We start from the raw sequence: 14,383 nt of genomic DNA on the forward strand, positions 1-14,383 counted from the left end.
GTCTAACTTTGTCATTTCATGAATGCTTTCAATATTGTTCTTTTTTTTAAAAAAAAAAAAAAAACAGTACTGGACATTGTGTTAAAAAAATGCACAACATTTATAAACATTGGTATAACTATAACTAAACAAACACAACCCTGCCTATTTTTATATTGACCTCATTTATAACCAAATGAATCCTAAGCCACTTATCTAAGCTTGAATTTTAAAATCAAAGCTGCGAGTCAACAAACGTTGGACGTGTTCACATCTGAAACTGCAAGTGAACGAAGCAACACTAAGAATCAAAACACAAACATGCTAGTGATTTATTAAGTCTGTAATGGTGAGAACCATAACAGATGGTCAATGAGTTAATGGAATGAAAATGATACTCAATTAAACGCACCCTCAATTTAATAAGTAAATATAATTGGCTGTACTGTACTTTAAATGTATGCTCACATAATTGTACGTATGGTACGGGCCATGAAAAACTGCAAATGTGATCCGATACCAGCAGAGAGACTGAACCCAAACATGTAGGTATTTGGTGATAAAGGACAAGGCCAGGAGTAGGTGAAGAAGTTTAGTGTATGACTGAGAGAAATTGTTGGCAGGAGACTGAAATCTTAGCTCTGTGTGAGAGTCTTACACCTTACACACACACACACACACACACACGCTGCCAATCACAACGAAGGCCTCAGTCAAATGATTCCCGTTTCTGAATTTGTGGGTTATACTGCAAATGATTAACACATGCTACGAGCTAAACATAGGGTAACACAAAATAGTGTAGTTTAACACAATATTAGTTCAGGTAGAAAAATCTTTACTTAAGTAAGGCGATTTTGCTTATGAAACCATTTAACCAAAGCATAGAAAAATTAAAAATAAGTCAATATATTTTGAATATGAGCAACTTCAGTTTATATTTCTGTATATACTTCTACTAATATTTCTGCATATTAGATTTTTTTAAAACAAATATAAGATTAAGTCAGTTAAGTCAAATTCTATATTGTATTTCAAGTAAGTAGGTAAGTAAGTTTTATTTAAAGCCGGATAAACCTCACTGAGATAAAATATATATTACAAGAGTGACCTGGTCACTAAGGCAGCAAAAGACACGACAATTAACAGCACAAACTGTAAAACCAAACAAACAAATAACCAACCAACCAACAAATAGTACCGCTGAAGCTGCCACAAATGCTCAAACCAGCTATACTCAAAGTTATTTCTAAGTGCCAGTAAATGTAAATTGTATGTAATGTTTGAGCTCTGAGATTAGTTCTGAAATGTCTAACTGAAATGGTATCTCATGATTTTGTGCATCCATGTGATATTGTACTGCTCAATAGTCCAAACATCCAAAATATTGGCTCACAAAACAAATGTTAACCAAGGAAACATCTAGTATAAACCTGTCTAGTCAAAACCTTATCTTCAAAGGTTTACATGCTGGAGAAAGCATTTTTCCATTCATATTCTGACAGACGGACTAATGACTAATGACGGACTAATTATTTTGTTAAACGAGTGCACTCTACTCTTATACCCCATCAGTTAGCTAACTGCATTTTTTTTTACTGAAAACAAAAAAAGACGCTTTTTTTTAATCCCCTTGTAGTTTCATTATACCTTGAATGTCCCTGTTTGTATCAGCTCTATACGAGTCAGAAATTCATTTGTTCCACAGGTCGTCTAAATTAACAGCCGACTAGCATACACTGATATTTGATAGTGTAGTATTCGCTAATAAGTAACATATAAGCGAGGCAGAATCTGATCATGTAATCATGAGCAGCTTTGTTTACTGAAACGTTTATTACTCCAAGGTTTTATCAGTGGTGCTCTGATATAAGGGTTAAACTAACAACCTTATATAACCTGAAAAGCTTTATAAAACTTTTATAAGTTTTACCTCACCTCACGCAGAAGGCCATAATCTCCTTCAACTTGTTGGAGATCAAGCTTTTACATTCATAAGGGTCACCCAAAATAAAGGCCACCAAGAAGGCCTTGTGCTGCACTACACAATGTCTGGAATGCTAGTAATGATGTAATCTGCCACTTTGCCCTTACACTAGAAGGAGAGCCTCCAATGCTTTGCTTCAACATGTCTCCAAGTTTAGCCTCATGACATTACAGCTGCCTTGCTAAGGTTAGACGTTTTTTTTTTCTGAAATACTGTAGCTAATCTTGTCTTCTCACAGTGATGACATTATAAAGGAGATCTTGAGATCTTGTAGGGGTATTATACAGTGCTGTGCTTAATTTCAGACAGACATTTCCATAAAATTTGGCTGCAGGTCAGATGACACGCAGGCTGTTGTCCTGATCAGTGACCTGCCAAGCAAGGAAGCAGCATGCAGCACGATTTTATTGGTGAGCAAAGGTAACATTATAGCTCAGCTAGGTAAACCAAGCACTGTTTCGCAGGTCAGGTGTAAGTTATGACATCACTTTATCAAATGAGCCAAGCCTTTTTGATATAGTACACGTTGTAGATCGTTGTCGTAAATAATGTAAACGACTTTCTATTTCAGTGGCGGTCAGTTAGCAGCTGTGTGGACGTGACTGCATTCGGCAGTGGTGTGGTCAAAGGTTAGACTGGTTTTCGATTACTGCTCTTTTTCTTTTTGCTGTAAATGTAAATTAAATTTCACAATCCTTTCAGGACAGATTTCTGAACTACAATTACCATGAACTTTATGAACTTTATGAGTTCAAGCCTGTAGACCTAAATATTCATGCGGTTGTTATCCAGTCAGCTTATCATGTGACAGTTATGCAGTGTATAAAATCATGGAGACTCAGGTCAATGTTCAAACATCAGAATAAGGGAAAATCTCATTTTACAGCACTTTAACATTCTATATTTAAATATCCACATTTAATATTAATAAAAACACTGTATATGAATTGAATACATAATTAAATAAGTAATTCTTCTTCCTCCACTAGTCTGAAGACATGCACTATAGGCTGACTGGCATCTCTAAATTGTCTGTAGTGTGTGAATGTGTGTAATTGTGCCACATGATTTGTTGCCACCCAATTCTGGGTGAATAAACCAACTTCAACTTCATCTTATTACATATGCCATGTTTAGAGATAACGTTTATTATTTTCTTTTAGTTAAATAGGTTTTAGTACTGATTAGTGGTTACATGTATTGCATTTTATTATTAATAATGATAATGAATGCTCTCTCTCTCTCTCTCTCTCTCTCTCTCTCTCTCTCTCTCTCTCACACCCACACACACACACACACACACACACACACATTTCTCTCTGACTCATCAAGTCTCTTTCTCTTCCTCCTCACTCTCTCTCTCTCCTCCCTCTTTCTATCTCTTTCTTAAAGTCTACGTGACGATAATAAAGGCCTCTATGCCCCAATTTCATTCATTTCATCAAATTCCACTCCTATCATCTAAGAACCAGAACTGATTAACACACTAGCGGAAAAGATCCACTATATATTACATACTATGCCAATATCCAAACAATTTCCTAGAAGACATAACATTAACCAGACTCCAGTCACAGAAAGTTAAGCTTCGACTGTAAGAAAAGATTTTCCTTACATTATGTTCACAAGTAATGTGCTTAACCTAATTCTGGCCCATCTTCATCCATTAGCGTGTCAGCTGACATTTAAAACGTCATTATTCTACCGAACATTAATACATGTGTTGTTATTCGGTGCATTCCTGCAAATGACGTTACTCAGGTGTGCAAAATATTCACAAAACGCTCTATTAATTTGTTCTACTAGAAAATAATCAATAGTCTACAGAAGCTTGTGAGCACTTGTGACTTAGATGCTGATCCTTATCTACTGTAGTGTTGTGAAAGAACAATAATACTAATAACAATAATAATAATAACATATAATAATAATAATAATAATAATAATAATAATAATAATAATAATAATAATAATAATAATATATTAATGTATTTAAAAATGTACTGATAAGACGCAGATTTCTAAGGCAGCTGTCAATCTCAGCCAATAAAATTCTTATGTATTTATGTATGAATTTTTGTAAAACATTGTCAGAAATTTGTAAATGAATCCCTATAACAGCCCTGAGTATAAATGACAAAAAAATCAAATTTGAGAACATCTCTCACTCTAAAGTGAGGCCTGAAGAGCCCAGCCTTCAATGTCTAAAAATGGTGTGTGTGTGTGTGTGTGTGTGTGTGTGTGTGTGTGTGTGTGTGTGTGTGTGTGTGTGTGTGTGTGTGTGTGTGTGTGTGACTCATCGTGGACGTGTGTGTTTCACAGTTTGCAATGACTGCATGTGGCACTGACAGCTGATTCTGCATGGACCTCAGAGCAGAAAGTGTAAGGTAGCATCAAAGCCTGTAATCTTTTTCTTGAACCCAGAACAATGAAACATCCAATAACCAGAACACTGCATAACCCAGGGGAACACTGAGTACCCAAACTAGGGGCTATGGAGTTTCTCTTACAACCCCACCTTTATTTGTAAATGTAGTTACAAATAAAGGTGGGGTTGTAAGAGAAACTCGCCTCCTCCTCTTTATTTTGAACGAGTGTTCCACGAAAGTCACAGTCAAGAAGCCGCGTTGAATCGAAGAGCGTACATACTGTTTGAGTATCATTTCACGATCCTGATATGCTGTTCTACTGTAAAGTCATGGAAAGTTCAGAAGTAAAAAGGAAATTTCTCAATCCATCAAAGTCTATTACTGTAGTAATTCAACAAAAACTCTGAATCACTCTGACTCACTGGAGACAAGAGAAAACAAGAACAAACCAAATAAATGCTGAATTCTTAATAATTCAAGTGCTGTTTTATAAATCCAGAACACCTGGAACCTGTAATGTTTGTTTTTTTAATGCTGTGTGAGGACAAGTATGTACTGTACTGTATATTGTGTGCCACAGCAATCCAGGACATGCCAGTGGTGTGAGCAGAAAGATCAGCCGTCGCGTTCAGACTGTGATTAATTTTTAAAATGTTTTTATTTATTTATTTATTTAACAAATGCTCTGGGTTTAATATCTTAATCTTAAACCCCATACTTAGAGATACTTATGTAAGTCAACGCTGGTTTAGGGTTAATGTAAGACACAGCTGCCATCTAGTGGTAAAATATATATTTATTGTACGTCAATAATGATACACGCCCCAGGATGCCGCTAAAATCTCTTTTTGCGTTTGAAATTTTGTCGTTTGTGAATTTTCGACAGAATTGTGCAGAATTTGTAGAAATGTACAATAGTCTTTTTTTTGTTTGTTTCTAATAATTAATTCAGGGGGGCACGGTGGCTTAGTGGTTAGCACGTTCGCCTCACACCTCCAGGGTTGGGGGTTCGATTCCTGCCTCCACCTTGTGTGTGTGGAGTTTGCATGTTCTCCCCGTGCCTCGGGGGTTTCCTCCGGGTACTCCGGTTTCCTCCCCGGTCCAAAGACATGCATGGTAGGTTGATTGGCATCTCTGGAAAATTGTCCGTAGTGTGTGAGTGTGTGAGTGAATGAGAGTGTGTGTGTGTGTGTGCCCTGTGATGGGTTGGCACTCCGTCCAGGGTGTATCCTGCCTTGATGCCCGATGACGCCTGAGATAGGCACAGGCTCCCCGTGACCCGAGGTAGTTCGGATAAGCGGTAGAAGATGAATGAATAATTAATTCATGTTCATGGTTTACTTATTCCAATCTCTAGTTCAGGAAGCATGTAATTCACCCCAAAATGATCTCAAACTGATTCACTGATTTACGTAATAAATGAATTTTATACTTACTGTAAACACACAGATGTTACGATGCATTAACGTTTTGTGTTTAAAGCCCAAACTTACGCAAACGATTCTGGAAAAATGCGTTAAGTAATCACAATGTAAAAAAACACAAAGTGTTTTTTTAAAATGTATTATATTTTAATATATGTATAAACGGTCTGACTAATTTATCTATCTATTTATTTATTTATTTATTTAACCATTAACAAGCAAGAATGCATGTTTTTTAATGTCATAGCCGTGCAATGAAAAAAATGTGATTATAATGCCAGTCATGAGGGAGAAAATTTTAAATCTGATGCTGCACAAAACCTAACAATGCATAAAAGCCAAGATATCCAAGCACAAATATCCAAGTTCCAAAACCAAGTTACATTTCTCTCTCTCAGATTTTTCTCGTTACTGTTACAGACAATACATTTAAGATTAAGTTAAGTATTTTAAAAACATTAAAAAAAAGACATTATAATCGATTAAAATTGCTTGATTAATTCAGTGTTTTTCCCCTTAGTGTGTTGGCCCTAGGGGGCACGGTGACTTAGTGGTTAGCACGTTCGCCTCACACCTCCAGGGTTGGGGGTTCGATTCCCGCCTCCACCTTGTGTGTGTGGAGTTTGCATGTTCTCCCCGTGCCTCTGGGGATTCCTCCGGGTACTCCGGTTTCCTCCCCTGGTCCAAAGACATGCATGGTAGGTTGATTGGCATCTCTGGAAAATTGTCTGTAGTGTGTGACTGCGTGAGTGAATGAAAGTGTGTGTGTGTGTGTGCCCTGCGATGGGTTGGCACTCCGTCCAGGGTGTATCCTGCCTTGATGCCCGATGACACCTGAAATAGGCACAGACTCCCCGTGACCCGAGGTAGTTCGGATAAGCGGTAGAAAATGAATGAATGAATGAAAAATAAGGCATTTTCTGTGTAAGTTAATGACATCACAACTTAAATAAGTAATTAAAAGATAAAAAAAAGAGCTGTTGTGTATGCATACACAATATTATTTACATATATACATATACATACATTATTTAAATTGAACACATTTTAATGGTATACAGGGCACTGTTCAACCACAAACACAACATAAAACACTGCTGGTTCAATGCTTTAACCACAAACACAACATTCTTGCAGGAGAACAATATCTTTGAAGAGTTTCAGTCAGGTTTCAGGCCCCATCATAGCACAGAAACTGCACTTGTTAAAGTTACAAATTACTTGTTCTTAGCTTCGGACCAAGACTGTATGTCACTATTAGTTCTACTTGACCTTAGTGCTGTACTCGACACTATAGATCACAACATTCTCCTAGATCATTTACAAAATTACACAGGTATTCATGGACAGGCTTTAAGTTGGTTTAGATCCTACCTGTCTGATCGATCCCATTTTGTAGAATTAAATGGTGAATCCTCCAGTTTATTGCCAGTTAATTATGGGGTTCCTCAAGGATCAGTTCTTGGACCCCTGCTCTTCTCGATATACATGCTTCCATTAGGGAACATGATTAGAAGACATGGGATTAATTTCCACTGTTACACTGATTATGCACAGTTATATATCTCATCAAAACCAGATGAAATAGCTGAATTGTCCAAATTAACTTAGTGCCTTAGAGAGATAAAAGATTGGATGAGCTGTAATTTTCTGTTATTAAACTCCGATAAGACAGAAATACTACTTATCGGTCCACAGCCTTCAGTACACAGAAACTCTCACAATTCAACTTCCATTTAGAGGGATGTACTGTTACTAGTAGCTTGACAGTGAAAGACCTGAGTGTTATATTAGACAGCAACCTGTCTTTTGAAAATCATATCGGCCATACCACAAAAACAGCCTTCTTTCACCTTAGAAATATTGCCAAGCTGAGAAACATCCTGTCTGTATCTGATGCGGAAAGCTAGTTCATGCATTCATGACTTCTAGACTGGACTATTGTAATGCATTACTAGGTGGTTGTCCTGCATCTTTAATTAATAGGCTACAATTAGTCCAGAATGCAGCTGCCAGAGTTCTCACTAGGACAAGAAAGTATGATCATATAACCCCAATTTTATCATCTCTACACTGGCTAATATAAGGCTCTTAATGGTTTAGCTCCCATGTATCTAACTAGTCTTCTAACACGTTACAATCCTTCACGCTCTCTGACATCACAAAACTCAGGACTTCTGGTAGTTCCAAGAATATTAAAGTCTACTAAAGGTGGTAGAGCGTTTTCATATTTAGCTCCCAAACTTTGGAATAGTCTTCCTGATAGTGTTCTGGGCTCAGACACACTTTAAATGTTAAACGCATTAAACCCAGTTTACTGTAAATGTAGATTAAAAACTCATCTCTTTAATCAGGCATACACATATTACATCCCATAATACTGGGCACTATTATATCAGACTTGCAAATATTATGAACAGCAGATATGTTAATCCCTCTTCACTGCTTCTCTCTTTCTACCCATCCCGAGGCAACCAGAAACTGTACCAGCTCCGATCGTCTTCCGTGCGGTGAAGATTTTGGACCTCCACTGAGACGAGGCCGACTCAGCGAATCCTGAGGCATCTAGACATCTACCAGTTCCAGTCAGACTCTGCGATACTAAAAAGATGTGAACTCCATGTGATCTTTTGCATCTATACAACATCTGTTTGACTGTATTTTTATAATCACACCCTCCAGTGTCACCCATATGAGGATGGGTTCCCCTTTGAGTCTGGTTCCTCTTAAGGTTTCTTCCTTTACCGTCTAAGGGAGTTTTTCCTCGCCTCTGCTGCCTGAGTCACCTCAGACTTGCTCATTGGGGATAAATACATACACATTGTGAACTAAATCTATATAATATTAATCTTGAATTTTACATTCTATTAATCTTTATATTATTCTTTATAAAAACTTTTGTTCTATGTTTATGTTCTGTAAAGCTGCTTTGAGACAATTTCAATTGTTAAAAGCGTTATACAAATAAACCTGAATTGAATTGAACATAAAAATTGTTATATAGAGTTTCCTTACTGAAATCTGAAAGCCGAAGTCCACAGAAAAAATAGTTCCCACTCAGGAAAGTTAAAGGGCGGCTAATGTGAGTATGCGATAAACGATCACTTTTCTGTTGCAATTTATGTCTTCAGATTTTTTTCTTGTTACTGTTGAATTAATGGAATTGTCTTGTTTTAATTACAGACAATATATTTTGAATTAAGTATTAAGTATTTAAAAAAGACTTTATAATCAAAGCTTATAATCAAAATTTATAATCAAATCAAATGTAAAAAACACATTATAATCAATGGAAATAGCTTGATTAATTTATGTAACATTTACTTGTTTTTACCAAGGATAAAAGGATATGGAAAAAAAGGTCTGAATTTATTTATTTATTTATTTATTTATTTATTTATTTAACTATTAACAGCAAGAATTAGCAAGAATGCATGTTTTTTAATGTAATAGCCTTAACCATAGCTTTAAGGGAGAAAATTTTTAAATCTGATGCTGCACAAAACCCAACAATGCATAAAAGCCAAGATATCCAAGCCCAAATATCCAAGACTGTGATACAAGGTAAAAAAAAACAAAACAAAACAAAAAAAAACAGTTTGCTTTTCTTAATAATTAAAATGTCATTTTCTGTGTATTTCTATACCATCACAACTTAAATTAGTAATTAAAAAGTAAAAAAAGAGCTGTTGTGTATACATACACAATATTATTTACATATATAAATTTAAATAATGTATGTATATGTATATATATGTAAATAATATTGTATACATACACAATATTATTTACATATATAAATTTAAATAATGTATGTTTATGTATATATGTAAATAATATTGCATACATACACAATATTATTTACATATATACATATACATATACATATACATACTATATATTATTTAAATTTAACACATTTTAATGGGCACTGTTCAACCACAAACACAACACAAAACACTGCTAGTTCAAGGCTTGAAGCACAAACACAATATAAAAATTGTTATAAAATGTTTCCTTACAGAAATCTGAAATCCGAAGTCCACAGGAAAATAGTTCCCACTCAGGAAAGTTAAAGGGCGGCTAATGTGAGCTACTGACAAACGATCACTTTTGTGTTGCAATTCATGTCTTCAGATTTTTTTCTCGTTACTGTTGAATTAATGGAATTGGCTTGTTTTTATTACAGACAATATATTTTGGATTAAGTTAATTATTTTAAAAAGACTTAAAAAACACTTTTACTCTCTCTCTGTCTGTCTGTCTCACACACAAATTTCTCTCTGTCTCCTCAAGTCTATTGTCTTCCTCCTCACTCTCTGTTTCCTCTTTATATAACCTCTCTCTCCATCACACCTCTCCCCTCACACTTCTTTCTTTCTTTCTTTCTTTCTTTCTTTCTTTCTTTCTTTCTTTCTTTTTTCTAGCACTCTCTTTCTTCTTCAACTCTTTCTTTTATTTCTTTCTCTCAGATTTTTTTTCTTGTTACTGCTGAATTATTGGAATTGCCTTGTTTTTATTACAGACAATAAATTTTAGATTAAGTATTTTAAAAAGACTAAAAAAAACACATTATAATGATGAAAATAGCTTGATTAATTTATAACATTTACTTGTTTTTACCAAAATCGTTTTTTTCAGTGTACTCAGTTCATTTTGTACGATTCATCCCTTAAAGCGCTGTACTGCACTTGATACTTGAAGAAATCTTTTATTCAACTTTTTATTTTACAGCACTTCTATATTTAAATATTCACATTTAATATTCACACATTTTAGTACTTGTTGGCCATCTAGTGGTCACATCTGTTTGTTGCATTTTATTATTAATAAGGATAATGAATGCTCTCTCTCTCTCTCTCTCTCTCTCTCTCTCTCTCTCTCTCTCTCTCAAGTCAAGTGATATGATCATATGGTTCGATCTGTGCATTGCTGCACAGTTGTGGGTCAGCAAGCTGAACAGCAGTGGGCTGAGCATGCAGCCCTGAGGGGCTCCAGTACTCAGTGTGGTGGTGCTGGAGATGCTGTTCCAGATCCGGACTGACTGAAGTCTCTGAATGTTGAATGATGAACTAAAGTATAAATGTATAACAGCATTTATACTTAAGTGTCTTTATTCTCCAGGTGAATGAGGGCTAAATGAAGGGCCGTGGCAATGGCATCATCCATGGAGCAGTTTGGATGATATGCGAACTGTAGGGGGTCCAGTGAGGGTGGTTCTGATGTGCCTCATGGGGGGGTGGGGGTGGGGGGGGGAACAAAGTGAAAACAAAGTCACAACAGTTTCTATACTCTCGCCGTGTAGTGCGTTCAAGTCAGATGTAGTCCAGTTTATTGTCCAGGGAGCACTGCTTTTGTGATGTGTCCAGTAGGGTTTAGTTATTATGTTTGTAGAAGCCAACATTCTGTTTTCCTATTTCAGCTTAGACAAAAATGTATAAAATTTAATGCGGCCTAGAGCTTTTGAGCCACATGCACCAAATTCGGATATGTTGTAGACGCTGGTCTGATGTTTGTTGCTATTACTTTTCTAAGTGATCCGAGTACCGGTACTTCCGGTACCGGGTCTCAAATTGGCCTTTTTTCCCATAGACTCCCATTATAAACTTTGGAGGTTTATAACTCGGCAAGCTTAAATTGGTGTACTGACTGGCCTTTCGGTTGTGCCGCAGCCCCGCCCCCAAAATATGCAAAATCAAAAAACTGGACATGACATATCAAAACACTCACAACAATGAGGGGAACTTCCTCACGTGTATTCTGATGATGTCACGTGACATCACGTGACGTCACGTGACATCATCAGAATACACGTGAGGAAGTTCCCCTCATTGTTGTGAGTGTTTTGATATGTCATGTCCAGTTTTTTGATTTTGCATATTTTGGGGGCGGGGCTGCGGCAAAATCAAAATTAGCACAACATGAACATGTGACATATCAAAACAGTCAGCCCAATGAGGGGAACTTCCTCAGGAGTATTCAGATGACGTCACATGCTTATCTCCACTTGCCTCCAAATGTTTTGGCACCCTATGTTTCTGTCCACTTGCCTCCAAAAGAAACACTGACCCTTATGTCCACTCGCCTCCAAAAAGCACCGGCCTTTGCGAATACTTACCTCGTCAAAGCCAACATCAAAGTTTGTCGCAACAAACTTTACAAATCTAGTTATTATTGTTGTTTGAAGACATTCACATTGTTAGTTCATGCAGGGGATTTAAAAAAATATTAGTCTTCTCTTTGCGAGGATGCTGTCACTTGTGGCCGCTATAATGCAACACATAAATAAATAAACAGTGTCTCTGTTTAATTCCGTGATAACATTGTCGTCTTCCTGCCATTGTGAGGGGGTTGCTGTCTGGGTTTTTCTTTGTATGTTTTATTTATTTATGTTTTATTTATAGTTTCTGGGGAGTGTTCAGCAATTTGGAGATTTGTCTTCCACAGGTACTTTTTGCCTATAACACGACTTTCCAACTTGGGAATTTCTAAATTTTTTGATGTTCTGGCAGGAACCTAGAATTCCAGTAGATTTCCTGATGGGTAGTGTCGAAGAACATTTAGCAGGTAGCGTACACCGGTGGGTGTTGAAGCATCAGGACTGCTTACAGGGTGTTTTTGAGTGCATTTATGAGCAACTGTGCATTGCGTCATGGCGGGCCGTCGGAAGGCTCGGCATGATCTGCATGTACGAGAAGCACCATTGAAGTAAGGTCTGCTGGTATATCTCCACAATCACAGTATGAGAGGTGGCATAAAATGCAGAACCTTTGGAGTTCAGTGGTGTACCAGGTCATAAAGGGGCCTAGGCAGGGAGGTACAGTATGGTGTATACTATCGCACCTATAACAGATTTGAATCAAGTTAAACATGTGTCAATCTTTGTTGAAGGCTTAGATCTGTAGGAGTCCTCCTGACTTGTTGGATAGCCCGATAATTGAATTGGCGCAGCCTAGTGAAGAAAAGATGGATAAGGACTATTTGTTCATCTTGGTGCCCGAGACACAGCAGGTTGATTGTGTTCCTCAGGATTCAGAGGAGATGCCATCTGGTGAAACCTGTAGGGTGCAGGGAGGGCCTGAGTTTGAAGTAGCCTTGCAGTCTGAAATCAATTTTCCATTTAATTCTTCTGTGACAGGGTCAAGTGTGGTGCGGAGGACAGGATGGAGTACTGCTGGGCAGCACTCAAATATACACCACCTTCCTCGATCAGCAGGAGCAGGTATTATGAGTACAGTGGTTAGAACAGATGTGCCTTTGTTTTCTGACCTTGGAATTAAGAGTTCAGAGTGTGGAGGTTTAGTCCACCGTCGGGGCGCGGGTGCAGAAACTTGGGGTGGATTGTAACGGAATTAAGCGTATGAATGATCGAAAGTCATGTTCACCAATTAGCAGCGTGTACTTCCTACTTAAAAGCCGATTGGCAATAGCCGGAATGTGTCACGTTCGGGTTGTTCCTATGTTTGGCTGGCAAAAGCTGCAGGTATGTGCAGTTAGCAATTAGCTGTTTTGTAAAGTATTTCTTGTGTGTAACATTCCATGATCTGTTTGTGCAATCCTAGCTTGCCTTTTGCCCCTTTGGGTGACTTGTTTTCCTTCGGGTGCTCCGGTAGTTAGCTGAACGACTGCTGAACTTCCAGTTAATTGGTGGCTAATGTAAATGCACAAAATTTGTCCCCTGAGAGCAGACTGGTGTGTTTGTATAAACTGTTTACTTCCTGTGGAAGGTAAATTTTGGGTTTTTGGGTTTCTGATTCATGGTCCTATTTGTGAAAGTCTTTTTGAGGGGATTTTTATATTTCTTTTCATCAAAGTGTCTTCCATCGACTGAAGCAGTATGTCTCTTATTTATTGATTATTCTTTCTTTTGCTTTAGTGGCTGGAGGCTCCCACGGGTAGAAGGATCTTCTCTCTGTTTAGGTGGTGGTTTTCTCTGTGTGTGTCGTGTACACTGGGTGTGATGGTTTGATGTGAGTGCACGGGGAGCTGTGAGTTGTACTCGTGGTTAACTTACGTGCGCAAATTATTGCTTCTCTCCCTTGGGGACCTCAGCCGGGTATTTTGTCTTGTTTTTGTGTTGTCTGTGTGTGTGTCCCTCGAGGACTAATGACATATGTAACAGTGTGGCGTAACCATTGTAATATTGTTCTTATTAGATGATTTGTGTATAAATAAAGTTGTATTTTGGAACTGTATTCATGCGTCTCGCCTACATGTTCTTTTAGGTAAATGGGTTTAGTACTGATAGTACTTTAGTAGCCCACTAGTGGACACATCTGTGTATTGTATTTTATTTTTAATAATGATAATGAATGCTCTCTCACACACACACACACCCATACACACACATTGCTCTCTGACTCCTCAAGTCTCTGTCTTTCTCCTCACTCTCTCTCTCTGTTTTCTCTTTCTATCGCCTATCTCTTTCTTCCTTCTTCATCTCTCTTCTCACTATATCTATCTATCTATCTATCTATCTATCTCTCTATCTCTCTATCTATCTATCTATCTATCTATCTATCTATCTATCTATCTTTATTTCTTTCTAACACAACCACCTGAATCTCTCTCTATCTCCTTTCACTTTCTTTTTTCTTTCTTTCTTTTTTTCTTTCTTCCTTCCT

At 37.2% G+C, this 14,383-nt stretch overlaps 1 long non-coding RNA gene across 3 annotated transcripts; it reads left to right on the forward strand.

The window, feature by feature from the left end:
- Positions 1-2,074: 2,074 nt before the first annotated feature.
- On the forward strand, positions 2,075-8,739 carry LOC132853966 (uncharacterized). 3 transcript variants are annotated; one of them, XR_009649213.1, is made up of 4 exons: positions 2,075-2,152; positions 2,272-2,386; positions 2,538-2,595; positions 4,289-8,739. It is a non-coding gene; the product is annotated as an uncharacterized LOC132853966 (long non-coding RNA). The 3 variants fall into 3 exon arrangements; XR_009649211.1 differs by having other exon boundaries at positions 2,272-2,376; XR_009649212.1 differs by lacking the exon at positions 2,075-2,152 and having other exon boundaries at positions 2,368-2,437.
- Positions 8,740-14,383: the final 5,644 nt, after the last annotated feature.

Source organism: Tachysurus vachellii, chromosome 11, assembly GCF_030014155.1.
Source record: "Tachysurus vachellii isolate PV-2020 chromosome 11, HZAU_Pvac_v1, whole genome shotgun sequence".
NCBI lineage: Eukaryota > Metazoa > Chordata > Actinopteri > Siluriformes > Bagridae > Tachysurus > Tachysurus vachellii.